The sequence below is a fragment of the Equus quagga genome, chromosome 1 (assembly GCF_021613505.1).
Source record: "Equus quagga isolate Etosha38 chromosome 1, UCLA_HA_Equagga_1.0, whole genome shotgun sequence".
Taxonomy (NCBI): Eukaryota; Metazoa; Chordata; class Mammalia; order Perissodactyla; family Equidae; genus Equus; species Equus quagga.
Window position 1 is genome coordinate 9,312,729 of NC_060267.1, and position 20,931 is coordinate 9,333,659.

Below are 20,931 nucleotides of genomic sequence, written 5' to 3' on the forward strand. Positions count from 1 at the left end.
CCATACCATGAATCAGGATCATGGCCCAGCGGATGGAGAGTGCATAATGCACGACAGCCCAAAGTGCAGGCAAGCCAGAAGCCATCAGACATGATCCACTCTAGGGTAGCAAGACTTCAGCTCCTGGGCTGAGGTTCAGGGACTCCTTGAAGGAGTCCCAAGGAAGGGGACTGTAAAGAAGATGGCAGTGCCCCAGTACTCAGAGAGGACTGGGGAACCAGAGATTTCTATAATCAATAATCAGAGTGTGGAGTCAGTCACACCCTAACAACAGAAGAATATGTGTTTGGGAAATTCAGGCTCATGAATGCAGACATGCGACTCACAATCTAAGAAAAAAATGGGGTCAAGACTTTAGAGAACAATGGTGGAGATCTATGGTGCACCAAGTCTTGAATCAGACTTGTTTTGGGGAAACACTGCCAAAAACTAAATCCTCCAGTTGTCAGTAACTAAGGGGCATTCCATTCTGGCCCAGTCTCACCACTTCCTAGGATCCTAGGCAGAGACCGTTTCATTATATATTCTGCCTCTAATCAGATTGGCCTACCAAACCAGATTATGTCTGGGCTGGGCTTGTAAATACAATCAGTGGGCCAATTTTGCATAGCTAAAGCAAGCAGATGAAAGCCATAAGCTCAGACAATGGTGTGAAGGGTCATTTTTTAAAAATTAATATAAGGGTAATAAAAACTATTTCTCCCAGTTTGAAGAGGGTGAACTTTTGTGCATAATTTTCTGTTTCTGATTAATAATCCCATGTGCTTTCCCTTTTTAGGTGTATTCTTATTGTACATCTGATTTCTCTTCCTCACAAATGCTTGCCTCCTACCTCCTCCTCTGCCACACAGACTCTTACTCATTTTCTCTTGCCAATTTCCTATTTTCTGTCCCTTCCAAAGGAAACACGCATCCTAATTCTATCTTGTTGTCACAGGGGTAAAAGTACAGACGTTGTTCTTTTTGCAAACCCAAGAACAGGAAGTGACTAAACAGACTTAGTCATCAACTTCCCAGGCTAATGAAAATGTCAAGAGAAATGTTGTAACTTCTTGAGCACCCCATGGAAAAAACTGTGTTCTAAACCCAAAGGTAAGGCCACTTGGTTGATGCTTGCCTCCTTAATACTAATTCTAAGGCAGACCATATTGTGCTGTCTTCATATGCAATCTCTCATAAACATACCTCATTATGAGTTCAATAATTACTTGGACTTTTTTCAGAGGAAAGTGTTTTTATATGAAGCAGTAGATAATTTCCAGGTTGACTTGTTTTGTTTTGTATCAAGAATTCCAACAATGAATCTATAAAATGCAGAGTTCTTTATGTAGGTAAAACTTAGAAGAATATAAATAAGCAAACCTTTTTCCTAGGCAGGGATCTACGGTTGCAAGAAATCAAAATCCACTCGATGTAACTTTAGGAAAAGGGGAGGGGAAAAATCAGTATCAACACAGACTTCGAAGGCAGACCTAAAGTGTTGTCAGGCAGTTGCCCTCTGTCTATATAAGGCCCTGATGGTTCAGGTGCTAAGAGTGTGACCTAAGTGTTGAAATGCGGAATCTGGGGTTAAAGTGTCTAGTCTCAAACATCATCTCTATTATTTACTAATTCCGTGAACTTTGGACTCACTTAATGACAGTGCCTTGGTTCTTTTTCTGTAAAAAAAAGTAATAATGGGACCTATTGTTAAGTGTATGGATTAAACAAGATAACACATAGAAAGTGTTTAGGATAGCACCTGAGACTACAGGCACTTAATAAACGTAAGTCATTATGACAACATTATTATAATTGCTTGTTTTGAGCATATGCTCCACTCTCCTCTCTGGCAGCTTCTTCCATTTGTACATACACCAACATAGCCACCAGCTCAGAGTTAACGATACAACTTCAGTGCCCACCGCTTCTGATTTACTCACCCTGTGTCACGTGATGTACAAGGGCTACCTTCACTAGAGCTGTAGATGGGGACAGGTTCCTGTAGTCTGTCAGCAGGGAGTCAAAGACCTGCCTTTCTGGTATGAATGTGGCCAATTCACAGATTAATTAAAATATAAAGAACACAATTCACAGGGACTTCCCCTCTAGGGCTAATATTAAAATACAATTACTAACAAGTGAAGCTGGTTAAGAAAAACAGGAGCTGCTTGTAAGATGGTGAGTTCACTGTCTGCCTGCAAATCTTTTAATTGAAGCTGGATAATCACTCTTCATGGATTCAGTAGGATTAATACACTGGGTGAAATACTGGGCTCAACAACCTCTAAATTTCTCGGAGTGCGTGCTTCAATTTATACAGATTGTGTAAACTCCGAGATATTCACTTGAAATGAAGTCTTCAGTGCAAACCTAGAACTTAAATTTCCCTTTGTTTGAATCCTACAAATGTGAAAACGAAAAGTGTACACCTTGTAAATCAGATTTGGTAAAGGCTAAACGTCTATTTCAACAGAAAGTATTTGGTAAAATCTTCACATTAAAGTGAGAAATCACTCAAAAATTTTAAAAGCTCATTTTAGATACATCTAACATGTAGAGTTTTTAGGGTAGTTGAAAAATAAAATGGATCCATGAAAATTTTCTTTATAATCAGCTATGGTAAGTGGGAATATATAGGAATAGAAAAATCACAAAATTACATCAGCATAAAATTCTACATAGCCAACTTCCAAGTAAAACATCATTTCTATCAAAGGCATCATTTATTATACCAAAATGTCACTGTAGATAGGTGATTCCCGTAAAATCAAGAAAAAAGTGAGTTGTGGGCAGGGAGAAGGTGATGGTGGTGTCAGTAATCAAGTTATAACCATTTCTGTTTGGAAGTTCTTGACTTTAAAATCTACGTTCACATTACCACCAGAACCACTATGAATAAGGGACAATCATGCACCATTAAGAGTCCCATTATTGAACAGGTAAGACTGCTAATTACTATGTATTTTGAATGTGGAAGGAAATATTCTATTTGAAAAGAATCAGCTTTCATAATCTTTATTTTCATTACCTTGGAGGGTACAGGAAGTGTGGAAGGAAAAGTCCAACATGCTGTTTTAGCAGATTAGCAAACAGTCAAATTTAGGAATCTTGTTCTTGTGCTTCTTGAATGCAGGTGACTTTTACTCATCTTTTAGCCCCATTACTGAGTACAACAGTATTTCTAACTTCACTCGTCTCAATCATGCTAAAAAGAATGGAATGAGATTATATGGAAACACAATTAGCAAAAAAATACTAAGCATGCATATTTTTAAGTCTACAATAATATAGCCATTTCTGCTGCTTAGCAGTGTAGTTTAACAAACGTTTCAGTATATGGTGAGAAAAATGATTTAGGAATGCTGAGTTGTGTGTTTAAGGAAATCTGTGAAGTTTAGCAGATAAGCATATAATGGTATTGATAACTAAGCAATTCAGTGATATGGCTACAAGCTACAATAATATGGCTATAAAAGGTGAGATAGTTTGGGTTACAGATGCCAGCGAATAGCTACAATATTTTTTCCTTAATATTCCTGCAATACACACTAAATGTCTTTGCCTCCTATGAGGAAAAAAAAAAACCCATAGGATTACACAAAATTTGGCCAGTTAGTTAACAATGGTAAAATAAAGCTACATTTCAGTAATTAAGAACTTTTACCAGTAAAAGAGTTCAAAATTTTAGAACGTCTATTTGTATGATGTGGCAATCCATAGAAACAAGGGGAACCAGATGTCAGCAAAATAAATGCTTGTTCTAATAATTTGAACCCCAAGATTTGGAAAGACAGAGTGATTCTATGACTAATAAACAAAATAACCGTAGTGACCTCCCATAGGATGTGTCCATTTAGTCCCTAATAATGATGTTAGATTTAAATTATTTTAAGTTTATTAGGCCAGACCCCAGGTCTCAACAATTAATTCCTGACCTCAATAATGCCATTTACCATTTTGCTTTTACTATTGTTGATTATATCAATATTAAAATTTTAGTAACTCATGATCTTGATGTTTGTCATTTTCTTTATTATGAAACAGAGACAGTGGGAACCTAGTTTGATATGCATTGTGAAACACCTGACAACCTGTCACATGTTTAGCACTGTGAAAATGAAATCCAAGTTTAGTTACTCTTCAGGCACATGAAGGGCTTTTTAAATAATACTTTCAAAATTCTATTTTGTCTTCAACACAAAGGTCTTTCCTCAAGGCAATGTTTCCTAAATGGTGTTCTATAAAATTCCAATGCCATTAAATTCTCTTCATAAATGACATGTGTAATCAAATAAGTTTGGAACTTTCTGAACTTAGGCATTGCCTAAAGAGACTGTAGACCGGAGGCTAGCGCCTGTCCAAAGCTACGTAACATTTTATGAGTGTATTAATAATGATGGATGAGAAGGGTGCATATATTTAATAAGAAGAAACCATTTTGCCTTTATAAATCTTAGGAATGTGCACTAATTTAGGCAATATATTCATATGACTAAAGACCTGCAGAACAGAGCAATAATACATGCAGATTAAATTTTTTGATTCCACATTTTATGAAGAAACGGGCCTAACAATAATACTAAAAAAAACACAAGTGATTTGTCCTCACACTACACATTAACTCAAAATATTATGCATTATTAAAAAATTAAGATTATTTAATAAAGTTACCCATCCACCTCTCCAAAGAATGCATTTACGCCACAATACATAACAATTAAAATCTACAAACCCCTCACTTACCTTAAGTAAATTCTCAGACAGAATATGACTTTTAACTGGGTAATCGTGGTAAAAAATATGCTATTAAGTGTAATAGAAGAAATCAGTTTTGGTCACCTTTAAAATAATGAATGTTAGGGGAACTGTGAAAATAAATTACATTATCTCCTCATATAATAGGCTTATTCTGGGAATGCTGAAATCCCTTTCATTTCCATGGACTATACCTTTCACCAGAAGAAAAGTGACACAGTTCCCCTTTCTCATTCTGTTGAACACTACTTCTTACCCTTACTAACAGTTGACTTGAGACAACTTGAATAACTAAGGAAAAGAATCAAGCAGAGTCTTAAGAAAATGACAGGGTTATTTTTACACAGTACAAGGCAAATAAGGTAACTTAAAAATCGACTCAGGATACTTCTTTTTTGTATTTGTGAAAAATATCTAATGATATTTTTTCATTAAAAAACTAAGATATCTATCAAAATTTAAAATAAATTCAGGAAAAACTAAGAGCTTACTTAAAGAGGATAAATGCAAATTTAGACACTTTTGGTGGTCTACCCAGAATACTGAATTGCATGACAAATGATTTTTGCTGCTGTTGTCTAATTTTTTTAGTTTTTGTTCAAAGTAAATGCTGAAATGCTTTGGTCAGAAGCAAAAGAGAATTCCCATAAAAAGATGTTATTTAGGTACTATCAGGGTGCTTCCTACCTTCAGTAAATACTTTCATAAGTGCCTCCAATTCTTCTGTTATATTAGAAGTACAATGCTGTACAATGAAATCTCCACGTTGTATTTAGACCTAAAGGTTACAGGCCGGGGGTGGTAAAGCAACCAGCCAGTTCCTTAGGCATCACGCTGTTGCTTGTCCTTTTTGCTTTCCTTTGTCAGTCTGGCTTCTGGCAACTGTTAGGTTCCCGTGACCATTATTTGTAGTGTCCCCTTCCAGGAAAACTGAAGGGCATTTCAAGGAACAGTCACTACTAGGTCCTGGGCAGAGCCAATGCCAAGATCCAACAGAGGCAAGTCATGGACCAGAAACCAGGCCAGAGTCCAAGCTGAGGCGACAAGCAGGCTTCAACAGGTGCATCTTTTTAGACTCTTTAGCACTTGAGAGTTCACAGGACAAATCCACATCATGTGAGCAAGGTGAAGTCCAGCGGGCACGGGGGTCAGCTACAGTGTCTTTATGTCAGTGAAGACACTGTTTCAGCAACGAGCCGAAGGCAGATTTCTGCAACAATGGCAACACCATCTATGATACTTCAAGAGCAGGAATAGTCACCAAAGATAAGAATGCCTGATAACTTTGCCTGTACCATTACTGGCGCAATTGTGTGACTCCACAGTATGTCGGTTTCACAGAGGCAGCAAACTCAGCATCTGAATGTTTGCCAGTGTTGGCACACACTTCTCTCCATCTATCTGCTTTCACCCCATCAGGAAACCCCTCACATAAGAGATGGTAAAGAGAAAATAAAAAAGGTAAAAGTCAATGTCAAATGAAGGAGAAATTTTTTATTTGTGATCACTGGCATATTTGAAACAAAAATTATACTAAAAAATGGAGAGATTATGGAGTTGGTTTTTTTTTTTCAATTTTCAGATTTCTAGGAATTTGAGAGCCTTCCCAGGAATGTAGAAAGGAGATGGCTGCTTAGGCAAAGAATATAAAATTTTTTAAAACTGACGCCTTTTAATAACATGGAGAACACATCAGAACCACTTCCTTTGAAACTATGAATGATTTGATTACAAAAGATGGTCCTTTGCAGGAGCCAATTTACTACCGTCCATGTAAAAACTTTTCTCACCCTAACAGACCTAATGATATCCGGGGATATCATATTTTAATTCAGGATTAATTAATAATCCTTAAAAGGATTACTGGTCATAATCCTAGCATGTTTTCAACTTTCAATCTCTATAGAAGAATCTCTCTGCATACAGGAATACCTCATTTGAAAAACTTCTCTTTGTTTGAAGTATGGGCCTTACACTCTTACTTTTAGTAAACTACAACTTAAATCCTATAGATTGTCTAAAAAATAGATGGTTTATGCCCATAAACGTGTTCATTTAACAATGGAGCATTTCCTGCTTTCCCCATCAACTCTCTCTCATAAAACCCTATTCAGTCGGTAGTGATAATACCTGGTCATTTTCCCACATCTCCTGGATTGGATCCCTTTTTGGAGTCAAGGAAGGGATATTTTAATTGCAATGCACAAATTATATTCTCTTGTCAACTATAAAGAAAAGTCCCACTCACATTGTGAGAGTGTTAGACACAACAAAGCCTTGATAAACAAGACACACCGTTCCACTCAACGGCCTCACATTTGAAACGTGTAGTATCTCAACCATGTGTTTTGCAGTTCTGTTTTACTATGAAAGAAACCCATTTTTAAACATTAATGCTGAAATTTCAGCTGAATGTACCCGTTCCTATTACAAGGCTATGGTTAAGAGCTAAATTGCTTATAACGGAGGGACCTCCCAAATCCCTCTGAAATGGGCTTCAGATTTTATTCACTCTTATGTTGAATTTCAAATCATAATGAAGTTCTGGTATTTTAACGAACCAATTATTACTAAGATTTTTTAAATGTGAATAGTTTTTCTTATTAAGGTATAATTGCAGCCGAATGTACCTGTTTAATAAAACACAATCAAGTACTCAAAAAAGAGTTAAACACCACCAGTCTCTTATTTGCTTTGGCATATAGGAAGCGCACATGTTAAAAAACAGCAGGAAGTACAGCCATGTGAAGGGTCTGTGGGTGTTCACTGTATTATTGTGGCAACTTTTCTATGTTTGAAAATTTTCAAAATAAAACAACATACAGGGCCAGCCCCGGTGGCCTAGTGGTTAAGTGCAGCACACTGTGCTTTGGTGGCCCGGGTTCAGCTCCCAGGCGCTCCTACACTGCTCTGTTAGCAGCCATGCTGTCCTGGTGGCCCACATACTAAAAAATAGAGGAAGATTGCCATGGATGTTAATGTTAGACCAGGACAAATCTTCCTCAGCAAAAACAAAAAACAAAAAACAAAAAAAATCCAGTAAAACAATACTCAAAACCCAATTATTTAAACATAGCCCGAATTCAACAGCGTCATCCACGTCTGCTTGATTTCTTGGTACTAACATCAGTCCCAACATACACAGTTCATAGAGTAGACATTTTGGAAAGGATTATGTATGTGTGCTCTGGTCTGAATGTTTGTGGCCCCCCAGTTCACACGCTGAAATTCTAATGCACAATGTGATGGTGTTAGGAGGTGGGGCCTTTGTGAGGTACTTGGGTCAGGAGGGGGGACCCCTCATGAACAGGATTACTGCTCTTCTAAAGGAGATCCCCCAGGGCTCCCTTCCTCCCTGTGAGGATACAACTAGAAGTCTGCAACCCAGAAGAAGCCCCTCACCCAAGATGCCGGCACCCTGATCTCGGACTTCCAGCTCCCAGCACCGTGAGAAGTAAATTTCTGTTGTCTACAAGCTATCCTGTCTGTGGTACTTTGTTACAGCAGCCTGAGCAGACTGAGTCAATGTGGAAGAGGGACAAAATAAAATTTTGCCAACGTTTTTCTCGTCCTTTTAAATTTGTCTTTTGTTTTTTGAGAAAGACTTCCAGGTGCAGTTTGAAATTTAAAAATATGATTTTTTTAAAATTAGCACATTTTAAAAGGACAGAATCCTAAGTAGTTCTTTGTTGTCTTCCCCATAATCTCCCTTTTCTATAAAACACGTGTGAAAAGGGAGGATACTCCCCTACCTGGGAAGACCACATGGAATAGAGGGAAAACGTGGATTTTGGAAATAGAGCTTTGTTACCTAACCCGCCTGAGACGTCAGATGGTTCCTTTGCATCCTGAATCAGTGATAACGATGCCCAGATATAGGGCTGCTGAGGCCCTCTGTGTGTGAGGTGATACACAGAGAGCCCCAGGGCCACATCTCTCAGCACCAAGGATGTTATCTGCCTTCTCTTTCCCCTTTTCCAATTCCAAAACTCTGAGTGTGTAACTCCTTTTGAAAAGCCTTAGAACACCAAGAGAATACTAAAAAATTACATTTTCAAGTTTAGAGATTTTAGACCACAACTCAATATCTGAAATGTATAGCTAAGGAGGCATTAGTATTATTGCTTCAAGACAAAAAAGAATAAAATAAGAGGCCTAAGAAAAAGGGAAATAATTTTAAAGAGCGTATAGACTATAAAAGTTGGATGAGACATTCATTCTTAAATGAAAGTCGTAAACCAAATATGTATAATAATTTTGATCATAAATACTGAAGTATCTCAATGAACAGTAGTAATTAGGATTTTAAGCATTTAAAATAATGTGTTTTTTTTTAAATTGGTGATACATCTATAGACGTGTCTCTTCCCTTTTTTGGAACATTTGAAAACAAACATAGATAATGGGCCCAGGTATCTTACTGAGATAGAGGAACAAATCTATGTTATTGATAAAAATAAAGTTAAAAAACAATACAGATTTGCAAGTCTCCTCACTGAAGTATTTTTTTCTTAAATGAACAGTGTATATTACTTAGAAAATTAATGATAAAAACAGGAAATGGTTTTTAGACGAGCTTTAGATCTGATGTCTGTTACCCCTCCTGTGTGTAACTAATGTTCTCAGGGCACAAGCGGCCAGGTGACTCTCCACAGAGATGCTAATGTGGCCCACGGGACGGACTTACATTTTGTTATACTCCCTGCGGCTTCTTCTGAATCATTCACCTTTTCCTATCTACTTATTATTTTGTGATATCCATTAGTGATATGCAAATATTTCTGCAGTATCTGCCGCTTTTGAAATTCAGAAAAAGAAACTGGTATTAAGTTGCACTGATTCTCTCTCTTTCCTCTTAAACAGGCCATTTCTTTAGGAAAGTGCATTCAAGCACTTTATTGCATACTGAGGACACCATGAATACAAGGTAGGGATGCTAAAGAAAAACAAGGGAAAAAAAAGGACATTACAAACAGTTGAACATTAAAAGGCAAAAAAAAGAGAGAAAAAGAGTTGTGGACAGAAAGTGACAGAAACAGAAAGAAAGGGTAAAGAAAGTTCTGGTCCAATAAAATAGCAGTATTTTCAATAAAACTTTGCAGGAACATTTGTAACAAGAACAGACTCAATTTTTATAAAAATATGGCACAATGCTTGTAACAGAAAAGAATTAAGTTACATAATAGAACAAATCGGCAAATTCACTTGGTTTACATTTCTGAAAGCCCATTCCTAACTACGTTCTGGCTCCAAAAGTTTCTCTTTTTATAAAAGTCAATTTCTTGCTCATATTGGGTAAAGCGCATCTATTTACTAGTATTGTGCTCTTAAGGCAATTATTTGTTCCATCTGTTCCTTAGTGTTCTCTTCTATAAAATGGGAATAATAACATCTACTTCATGGGGCGCATGTAAGTTTCTAATGAGATAAGTTATGAAAAGTTCTGGCACGATGCTGGCACTTAGCTGTATGCTCAATATCTAGTATTTTTTATTATAACTAGTGATTAGCAAAAATTATTAATGTATGTCCAGTATGCACGTACTTTATGAAGGTAGAGATAACATGGGAGAAAAAAAATATTTTCTGTCCTCAACAAAAATAACCAATTTTATCAAATGAATAAATGTTCTAGATGGACACATGGACTACATTTTAATATCACAGATTATTGAATAAAACAAAAATCTTATTTTTAAATAGTTCACCAATTGATTCAAATGTCTTACCGAGTTTAAGAATCACTGTTCTAGATGAATACTTACAAAAAGTACCCTCACAGGCAGGGGCTGCCCTTGGGGCACAGCGGTCAAGCTCCCGTGCTCTGCTTCTGCGGCCCGGGGTTCCCCAGGTCAGATCCCCGGTGCAGACCTATGCACCACTTATCAAGCCATGCTGTGGCAGGCGTCCCACATATAAAATGGAGAAAGATGGGCACAGATGTTAGCTCAGGGCTAATCTTCCTCAAAAAGAAAAAGTACCTTCCTAGACAAATGGTTATAATAGTCTATGAATTACACATAGTAACATGATCCTTATACTTCTGCAGACTTCTGTTTTTATCCATGTTTGCTGTTGCTTTTGAGTTTTATGGCACTTACAAAGACCATCTCCTCTTTTCACTTAAAGACTACCCATCTCTCAGCTCCAAAGCCTTTCCACTTCTTTCATAAAAGCCTTCTTGGTTCCTCTATCACACAGTAAAGTCTCCTTCTTCTGAAATTCTAGAGCAGAAGTCAACACATATTTTTCTCTAAAGTGCCAGATACTAAATATTCTAGGCTTTGTAGACTAAGTCACAACTATCCAATTCTGCCCTTCAGCAGGAAAGCGGCCACAGAAAATATAGAAACAAATAAGTGTGGCTGTATTCCAGTACTTTACTTATGCAAACAGGCATAGGGCTGGATACGGCCCAAGGGCTACAGTTTGTCAACCGCTGTCCTAGATGATCACTGCTCTCTATCATTTATTTTGACACTTAACCCTATTCTGGATTGTTCCTTTAATTAGACATACACAAAGAGTATCTCTGAAATTACAGTCTCCTCCAGGGGTCAGGAAAGACGTCTTACATTCTTTTCATGTTTCTATGCAGAGTATTCCCAAAGCAATGCTTCATTATTTACTGATTCAAATTGATTTCAGATATGGGAACGAGATCTGGTTTCCATTAGCATCTTACCTGCATTGAAATGTCTACTGAGGCATTGATTCCTGGCGTTCTCTAATGGGCAGCCTCATCTTGATGAGCCTTTATTATTTTTATCTCTAAATGAATATAATCTATCTTACATGATAATAAGGATTAGAAATGCTGCATAGAAAAGATCAGACACATAAGAGGCACTTAAATGGTATCAATAATTATGTTGGCCCACGTTTTGTGTTTTAAGATGAATAAATATCTCTACATCATAATAGAATGATTATTGTCTTTCTCTTTGTGGTAGTTTTTAAATGTGCTCATGGGTACTACCCTATGTAAGTGGAAAGTAAGGCATTCCCACCTTAAAACTCCCTTGGAATGTAGTCCCAATGGATATTATTAACTTTGTGGCTAAGTGAAAAATTCAGCACTTAAATATTTTTGTAGCATCAATATCAGTGCTTGAGTGTCTTCCTACATGTGCCAAAAATCGGAGTTCCGTCCATATTGAAAAGACCCACATTACCGTAAAGTCAATGAGTTGTTGTTGTTTTATGAATCTCCTACTTGGCTCAAGTTGTGAACTGTAATAATATAAATCATAAGTACTTGTGCACAGAAGAGAATTCCTCAAGAATAAAGAGTCTCTGCTTCAAAAAGGTGCCAAAAATGGAGGTAGAGATAAAAGCAAAATGATTATGATTACTGTTTCTTGGTTACGTGCATTATTTATTTACTACCCAACAAAAACCCCGTGATATGGGTTTTATTGTTCTCGTTTTTAAAAATGAGGAAACTGGGGCTTCTGAAGGTTTACATATCTTGATTTTGGTTAAACAGCTTAGAAGTGGCTAAGTCAAAATTCCGTCAAGGTCTATCGGTCTCTTTCTCTGCAAGGCCTCTGATCTAACATGTGACACTGAGACAGATAAAAAAAGGAGAAGAGAGAAAAGAACTACAGAACGAGATGCACCACAGAGAGAAGATGGCACCGGAGGTCTACAAAAAGTTGATTGAAGGACGTAAATTGCTTAACCATGTTTTGAGAATACGTTCCATTATTCTGTGTGACTCAAGACTAAAAGGAACTTATCCGTTTTACTCCCAGCCATCTCTCTAACATCTAAAATGATGTCTGGAGCACAATGACGTCTGAATAAATGGTTGTTAAAGAATTGTATTCTCTGCCTTGAAGTTTGTCCGAGGCTTTATTCAAAATCCCGCTTCACAGCAAATGTGACATATACACATCCATGAGAATTCACCAGACCCCACTCCATCACGCACCCACTGGCGCCCACAGCCCGCGGCTTCCACAGGAGTCCCACCATCTCCACGTACAATCCACTCCTACTAGCTTGCAACCAGCACTGGAGGGATCACGTTCTCTACTTACCATGCCTTCGGTCCCCACTGTTTCTCAGCCTCCCTGAGTTCACAGCAGTGAGAGAGCATCACTTTCTCTAAGCTTTCTAGTTTGGTTCCAGATACTTCCTTCTAACAGTAAGGAAACCTTATCATCCTGCTGACTCTGTGTTTTAACAGATCAAAACCCACTATACTTGATCAGTCTTTTTTTTTTTTTTTAACATTTCTCAAACTTCCTTCCTCTAGAACCTCTTAAAATCCACTGCAGCACTGAACTATTTTAAAATACTAATACTGGAAAGGTATACTGTGGGCAGCAGATTCAAATCTAGCCCCTCCACTGACAATGAGTGTAATCTTGGGCAAGATGCTTCACCTTCATGTCCTAATTCCCTCATGTGTAAAATGAAGGCCATAATACTACTTCCCCATAAGGTTTGGAGGATTAAATTAGTTGAAACATGTAAAATGATGCATGGCATATTGAAGTGTTCAGTAAAGGCAAGCTGTTTTTACTCAAAAATTATCCCTATAGATTTACCTAATAGCCACTTCTTTGGTCCAGTATCTCTAAACTCATTTATCATTACACACACACATACACACACGGCATGTTTGTTGTTTTACCTCTTATGGCATTAATCTACAACGGAGGATAATTGTACCTAGTGGCTAATATCCAATTGTAACCAAAATCTAAAGTGAGCTTTCCTTCGTTCCTTCCTTCTTGTCAATGATTCATTCATTTATTCATCCACTACACTGAGAGCCACAGAGAGAAAATGTTCAGCCCTGAGACAACAGTGGGTTCTTCCAGAGGTTGGTCCCTCTATATACTTTTATTTCCCACCTTCTGATTTCATCTGGAAAGAGATGATATTGATGGCTAGTTGGGTCATGAACAAGAGTTCAAACATTTATATTCATAAACAACCATTTTCATCCTTGAACTATTCTGCACATTTCTGGACTTTCCTAAACTGGAATGCCTCCAAAACTACAGCGGCCCTAAAAAACAGCTTAACCAGGTCATGTAAAGAACAGGTAGGAAAACTGAGTATGTTAAATTGATAGAGAAAATATAAGACATTTGAGTTGTCACCATATATGTCCAGGCTGTCTATCAACCTGGAAAGGGATTTATTTTGTGTGGCCCCAGAAAGCAGAGTAAGGAAGGACTCCGGGAGAAGAATTTAGTCACAATTGGAAATGTCTTGAAAAGAACAAGCTGCCTCAGTGTGCATCCTAGAAATAAACAACAGAGGGCGGTTTATTGAAGATGCTGAAGAAACAATACATAAAAGCGGAAACAGATGTCCTCTAAGTTCCTTGCAACTCCATAATTCACCAAAGCACTAAAGGATATGTAAATGTGGACATATTATTCCTGACATCCGGGAATTTTTAGTACACGGAGACACGAAGACCTATACACATGTAATTGTAATAAAATGTTTAAAACAAATAAGACAAATTATACAAGCAATGCTACTGAAATTTCAGAAAAGCTTCTTCCACTGATCCAGAGGCCTCAGGGGAACTTGGAACACGGTGTTTAAGCTCAGCCTCGAAGGTGAGGTGAAAGCTAGACATGGAAATAGCAGGAAGTCAGAGCATTTCAAGATGAAAGAAGAGCATGACCAAAAGTACAGTGTTACGAAGGTGAATGAGGCACAGGGGACAGTTCAATTTCACTTGAGTATGGTAGCAGTGGGAGATGAGCCTGGGAAAGCTTTTAGGAATTAGGAAGACTGAAATGTTGGTCTTAGACCTAAGGAATGGGAGTCAACAAAGTGTTATTTACGTGTAGGTAAAGGAGACGTACTTCAGTAGGACCATGTGGTGGCATGTGCAGAATGAACTGGTAGAGTGAAAGATAAGAGGTGAGAAGACCCACTAAGACACTATGACATGACTCTAGGTCATATGTCAAAAGTGCCTGAACTCTGTGGGAGCATCAGAAAAGAGGCAAGAGGTGAAAGAAGTATTTTGGATGTACAATTGTCAGGTCTTAGCAACTGACTGTGAGATGCAGGGTCGGGGGAGGGGGGTCTCAAAAGCTTCTAGACTAGAATGCTAGCAATGGGAACAAGAGAAGGAATTCACAGAAAGTTCAGAAGAGACCAAAGAATGCTGGTCATATTGGCAGCACAGAAAAGGGGAGCTGTCCAGCAGGCATAGGAAAGGTCTGCCTGGATCTCACGGTCAAGGCTGAAGATAATGATGGGACTTATGCCTACTGAGGTGAAAGGAGAGGCCAAGAGAGGATAAGCTTGGCCAATGGGTTGAATATACACAAAAGAAAAACTCATAGCAGAAACTGAGCAACACATCCTTTCGTGAGTAGGAGGTGAAAGGAGAGCCGAAAAAGGAGCTGCAGAGGAGCAGTCAAGAAGTAAGAGGAGAAGAAAAACCACATCGAAGAGGAGTTTCAGGAGCAGCAGGTGCCAACACTGCCAAAGGCTGTTGACGGTTTAAAGGAAATGAAGATGTGGAGATTAGGAGGTCAATGATAACCTGATTATTAAACGTTAATACTTAATATGCCTTATATGAAATAATTCATTCCTTCAAATCAAAGTATTTTCAGATAAGATTATTCTTTTTATTCTTTGAGGGAAAACAAGAAAATTTCTCATGTGAAGATACTCTGATCTCAAGGATAATTGCCTCAAACATTCTCAATTTGATCCTATTGGCCAGGAGTTTTGAACCACATCTAGTCCCATTCTTCCAAGAGGTATATCTAAATGTAGGGAGCACATGTGCTAACTATAATGACTGAGGAGAAGCTATCAGCACATGGAGAACAAGGCCACGGACACTAAACTTCCTATAATGAAAGAGGCATTCCCACACAATGTCCTGCCAAAAATGCCAAGTGTCACCTGCTGAGAAACCCTATCACATGATGCTATTTGTCACTGAATGCACCTTTTGCATAGTTGAGAAGAACTGACAGAAGTTTGGACTCTGAAATTTTGGAGAATCAATTCTAAAATAAGGTAAATATAATTAATATAGTTCATGCTTTAGAAACTTTTCAAGCAAATGTATGCCTTTTAGCTTTACTGTTTATTCATATCTAATCTAGTTCCAAAAGAAATAGGTCTTTAAGCAAATTACTTAGTAGGGCAGCTGCTTCTTATAAATTATAATTCTTCCACATGTTACCTCTAATCAGAATCTGATTAGGGGTATACGTGATTAATAAGAATACATTTCACTGCGTTATTAGGTGAGGAAAAAGTGAATGATTGAAATAAAATGCTTTCTAAAACAAATCAACGTTTTAACTGAACTTTATTTATCTAAACAAATATTTCTCATTTTCACCACTCATACTAAATATTTTCAACTGAAAATTGCTGTTTTAATGCCAAGTTTTACCAAAAATTAATCAATAGTTTAGATAACTGAATCACTTAGATATTTTGCTGGGCTTATCCTAACTGTACATAACTTTTAACAAAAATATCTTTCCAGCAGCAACTTGTAGCTGCCACTCAAATGCTTTGTAAGACATTTATGAATTCATTTGAGATTTCAATAATTATTAAGGAAAACATTTGCAAGAGAGTGTCGGTATTAGGACCAGAAAATTGTTTTCAAAAATACTTGCACCCTTATTAACATTGTTATTTATGAATATGTTGAAAACACCCTTGGTACCCCCTAGTTGGACTAGTTTATCATAGTCAAGTTCAATTGGCTTAATTCGTGGGTAAGCTTTCTCTGTAAGTTAAAAAAAAAAAAGTTCTATTACTCACTGACACTTAGTATGCAGTTGTTTCTCAACACATTTCCTAATCACTCTGATCCAAAGTTTTGAGAAAGCCTGTGACAAACCAGGATGACCTCTCAGACAATGTGGGTCCATTTAACAGTTTATTACGCAATCCAACAGTTATGCCATCTCAGGGAAACTTGGTATTTCAAAGTTTCACGAAAGATTTGTTAAGAATAAGTCAGTGATCCTTGTAACAACTGAACAGCCTTAAGGCCAAATATTTAATACCTAACACTAGCCAACACATATTGAGCTATTTCCACACATGTGCTGACCACAGTGCTAACTAATTACTTCACAGATATTATCTCATTTAGTCTTTACCACCAACATATGGAATTGATTATTATCTTCTTTTTACACAGGAAAAATCTCAAATTTAGAGAGGTTTTTACACACGAAGAAACTAAGATTTTGAGAGGTTTATTAGCGAACAGTTTTTTGCCAACTCTAGCCAACAAGTGGCAGGGCGAAGATCAATACCCAGACTTCAGAGCCCTGCCTTTAGACTCTGCCCAGTCCCACCCCAGAGACCTGGGTCCAACAGGGGTTCCCAGATGAATCACGTGATGTCTCTCCTCTCAAGGACCGTATGGCCTAGGAAAAGAGATAGGATGCCTACCCAAATAATTATAATTCAAGGTAAAACATCGTAATTGGCCTAAGAGAAGTCCAAATCTTGTTACAAGGCAGCTCAGATGAACACAGATTACTTCAAGATAAGGGAACCAGGAGCAAATTTTTTCTTTGGGATGGGTTATGTGGAAGGAGGGGGATGAAGGGCAGTAAAGGGACATAATTAGTATTTGCTGCACACCATTCTACTTGTCAGGTCTAGTAGAAGACTCGTTACATTTGTTATCTTCTTTGGTGTTCACAATAACCATATAACCGTATCAGTATTACCCTCACATTGCATAAGACTAAGTCAACAACCAGTGGCTTAACTGAAATGGAAGCCGGAACCCCTGAAGGATGACCTGTCCATTTTTTTTGGTCCACCTTGAGCAGGTTTCTTTTTGATGTTTATGTGGGTATATGCAACTTTTGCAAATCTGTCAGCCCAAAGAGAGTACTTTTCTAATTCACGGAAAGGAGTCTTACTGACTTGATGACTAGATGCAGGAGGAGACAGAGGAAGGCTCCTAAGAGTCCTATCCCCAGGGCAGAGTCCCTGAGAGATTTCCTGCTAGATTCAGAGTTGGAGGAGGGAAAGGAGCTCACTCTCTCCTCACTTTCCTTCTTCCTCCTTCTCGCCACTCCAGACCCCTGCTTCCTTCCTTCGTTTTTTCTATGATCACTTCTGCAGAACTGCCATGGCTCAGGCACTGCACTGAAGCCCCTGCCCTCATTCAGCTTCATGCCAGGCAGACGCTGTCCTGCTGAGTGGGTAAAGCCAGCAGACGGCCTGAGCGCTTGCCCCAGCTCAGCCACTTACCAGCTGTGCCATTTGAGCAAATTACTTAACTCTGTGCTTAAAGCCTTCTGCAGCAAATAGGGATATTGACAGACCTACCTCACAGGGTTGTTAGGGGGATAAAAGGAGTTACAAGGACGCGGTAGCACCGGGCCTGGAACGCGGTGAGCATTACAGAGATGTTGTTACACTTACTATACTCTTGGACTTCTTGGAGTGAGTGGATTATAGTCTGTCCAAATTGTGGAAGAAACGGGAGCTCAGCCTCTTCTCTCAAAAAATGGAAATCAATTTATTGGCAAAGATACTCTTCAGGGAAGGGGCGTCCTCCTCTCACAGCAGGAAGAAAATCCTCCACAGGCAAAAGGGTGGGGCTGAATACACAGCTTTCCAAGGCAATGTACCCTTCGCAAATCTGCCTTTTAGCAGATCTTACGAACATTTCTTGCTGCTGCTAAATCCCCTTCTAGGTCTTTGTGACATGTGTCTCTTCCACTGAGGAGAAAACTGACTGAAGGCAAGGAGGAAAAGAAGATTAACCTGGATGACCAGATGTGAATTTTTTAGAGCAGAATTTCAACCTCATTCATCTTGGTAACCACACTGCAGTGTCTGGAATGATCTCAGAGGTTCAAAAACAGCTAGTCTATATTCTAGTTGTTTTTCCATACACTTTGTTCCTCATAATAGCACTTCAGCGTAGATACCACCAATCCCACTTGATGGATAAGCAAAATCGAACATGAGATTCTTAAATAATTACTCAACCTTTTTACTTTTACTCAACAAAAGTGCAGAACTGTTCTTGAAATCTAGGTTTAACTCTAAAGTTAATTAGCTTTTTCCATTTGAATGTCTCAAAAAATGTTTGGTGAATGAATATAGAAGTAAAAGCAAACGAAAACTTCCTTTTATTTCAGATCTGCATTCCAGGAAGATGACTCTGGATTGGGGATATTTCTTTAGGTCACTTTGTCCTCCTGAGGAGAAGGAGGGCTCAAGGCCAAAAATTTAAGTCAGATATTATAAAAGAGTAAATGAATGTCTAGAAATAAACTGAGCATTTATAGGAAGATGCACTAACTTGGGCATGGGAAATGGGTGTTAAAATTTCATTTACCATTATTAAAACACTCCCTGGGGGAAGAAGCAGTAGGTAATTGCAAACTGGTGATATGATTTTCGCAAAAAAACAGTTTCTGACTTTATGAGTTGTTACACAACGCACTGCTTAAAGTAATCATCCTTCTCTTTCACTAAGATCATTCACTCTCTGGCTCACTGGGATTGTTTGAAATGCAATGTGCTCAGAAGCAGAAAGCAGGGCTGGGATTGCTTCATCAGGACTAAATCAGGGTCACCTTGTTCAACCCTTATCCACTCTCTGCAGCCACCAGCCAGCTCTTCTTTTTCAGCCACACTCTCCCAAATGCACATTTAGTACTTGGGTTCCAACGACACAGCACATCCAAGCTAATGTGTCTGCTGACAGTTTGCAGCCCTGTCGAGCCCCCAGTTCGCGCTGAGCCATAAAACACAGGGTGCCAAGAAGGGGCACCGAGCGCCCACTTTCCTCCTGCACAGTCTCTTTCACATCACCCCCATGACTGCCCGCGATTTTATTACTGTGCAGCGTCTCTTACTGGACCCGGGAAGGGAGGAGGACATGAAATATTAGCTTTTCTACTACCTACCACCAGCCCTCCCTCACTCAACCCAGCCCACTCAGTACTACTTCTCCAGGAAGGGGAGGCAAAGTCAATTCCCGAGAAACCGCTCATTTCCTCTCCTCTGGTAGGGTGTGTGTATGTGTGATTTTAATATCCCTGGAGTAGACCACAAATTTCCCTTGCCAGCCCTACCAGGAAAGTGGCCTGGTCACCACCGCCCTTGCCAAGGCAGTCTGCAATCCCTTTCGCGGAAGTCAGGGAGCAACGGGAGTGGAGAGAGCAGCGGCGGAGCAGCATCCGCGGAGAGGAGGCCGATCGCACCTGGGCCGCCTCGCCCACCTCCTGCGCTACCTGGCCGGCAGGGGCCCCAGCGCCGCGGCCGAGGGAACCCAGATTGAACCCAGGAGGCGCAGGCTCTCCCCGAGGGGCCCCTGTCCACTCACGCTCCCTTTATGCCCGGGCTCAGGCCGTGCCCGCACACATCTTTCCATCAGCCTGTGTCCCCGCCAGGCTACCTGGGGACCGAAAAGGAAGAAAGACGACCTCGCTGGTATTTCTTCCCCTCCTCCCAGCCTTCCCGCGCCCCGATCATCTGCTAAAAGAGAAGACGCTCCCTACACACACTGTCACCACCCACCCCCGTCCCCACCTCCTGCGGCAACGAGGCCACCCCCGGGTGCTCGGGGCCCGGGGCGGGATGCTGGAGAGAAGCGCGCGGGCACAAGCTGGGCGGGAAGCAGCGCCAAGAGACTGCGCGCTCACAGCCCGGTGCAGGACCCTGAGCGCGGGCACCTCCGTGCCGCGCGCACGTGGCCGCCGGGACCCTCGGGCCCCCGCCGGCCGCGCGCGCCCCCGCAGCCCCGCGCCCCGGCCGCGCGCTCCTCGGGCGGCGGCGCCAGGGATTTTGTCTATATAAGGGCTCGCCGGCAAGCTCGGCTGCGCGCTCGGTCCCAGGCTGGCCATCATCGCTACAGGCGCGGGGGGCGGCTCGGGCAGCTCGCCCGGCTCTGCGCCGGCTCCTCCCGGCCTCCCGGGGGCTTGCCTTTACCTGGTGGCCGGCCCGGGGTGGGCGCTGCAGCTCTCCGTGCCCCCTGGCTGCAGCCGGCGCGCCGCGCTGTCCCCGGCTGAATGGAATTATTTATTTATTTATGGCCCCTGACGTGTCCTCGCCCGCCGCAACCAGAGGAGGCGGCGGCGGGGCGGGAGGTGCAGCTGGCGAGCGCCCTTGTGGGTGCCCGGGCGCGCCGGGGGGGCCGCGCAGGGCGGGGCGGGGCGGCGGCCGCGGCTTTGCGGGAGCCCG

General features: G+C 40.3%; 1 protein-coding gene across 4 annotated transcripts in view; it reads right to left on the minus strand.

Annotated features, from left to right (window-relative positions):
- SLC16A7 (solute carrier family 16 member 7) overlaps positions 1 to 20,828 on the minus strand; it is a 152,745-nt gene extending 131,917 nt beyond the window's left edge. For 2 of the 4 annotated variants that reach the window (XM_046675522.1, XM_046675477.1), the window contains exon 1: positions 5,425 to 5,925. The gene's annotated coding sequence lies outside the window, so the exon portion shown is untranslated. Of the gene's footprint in view, positions 1 to 5,424; positions 5,926 to 20,679 lie in introns of those variants that run through there. The other 2 variants (XM_046675506.1, XM_046675466.1) reach the window with 2 other exon arrangements.
- Positions 20,829 to 20,931: the final 103 nt, after the last annotated feature.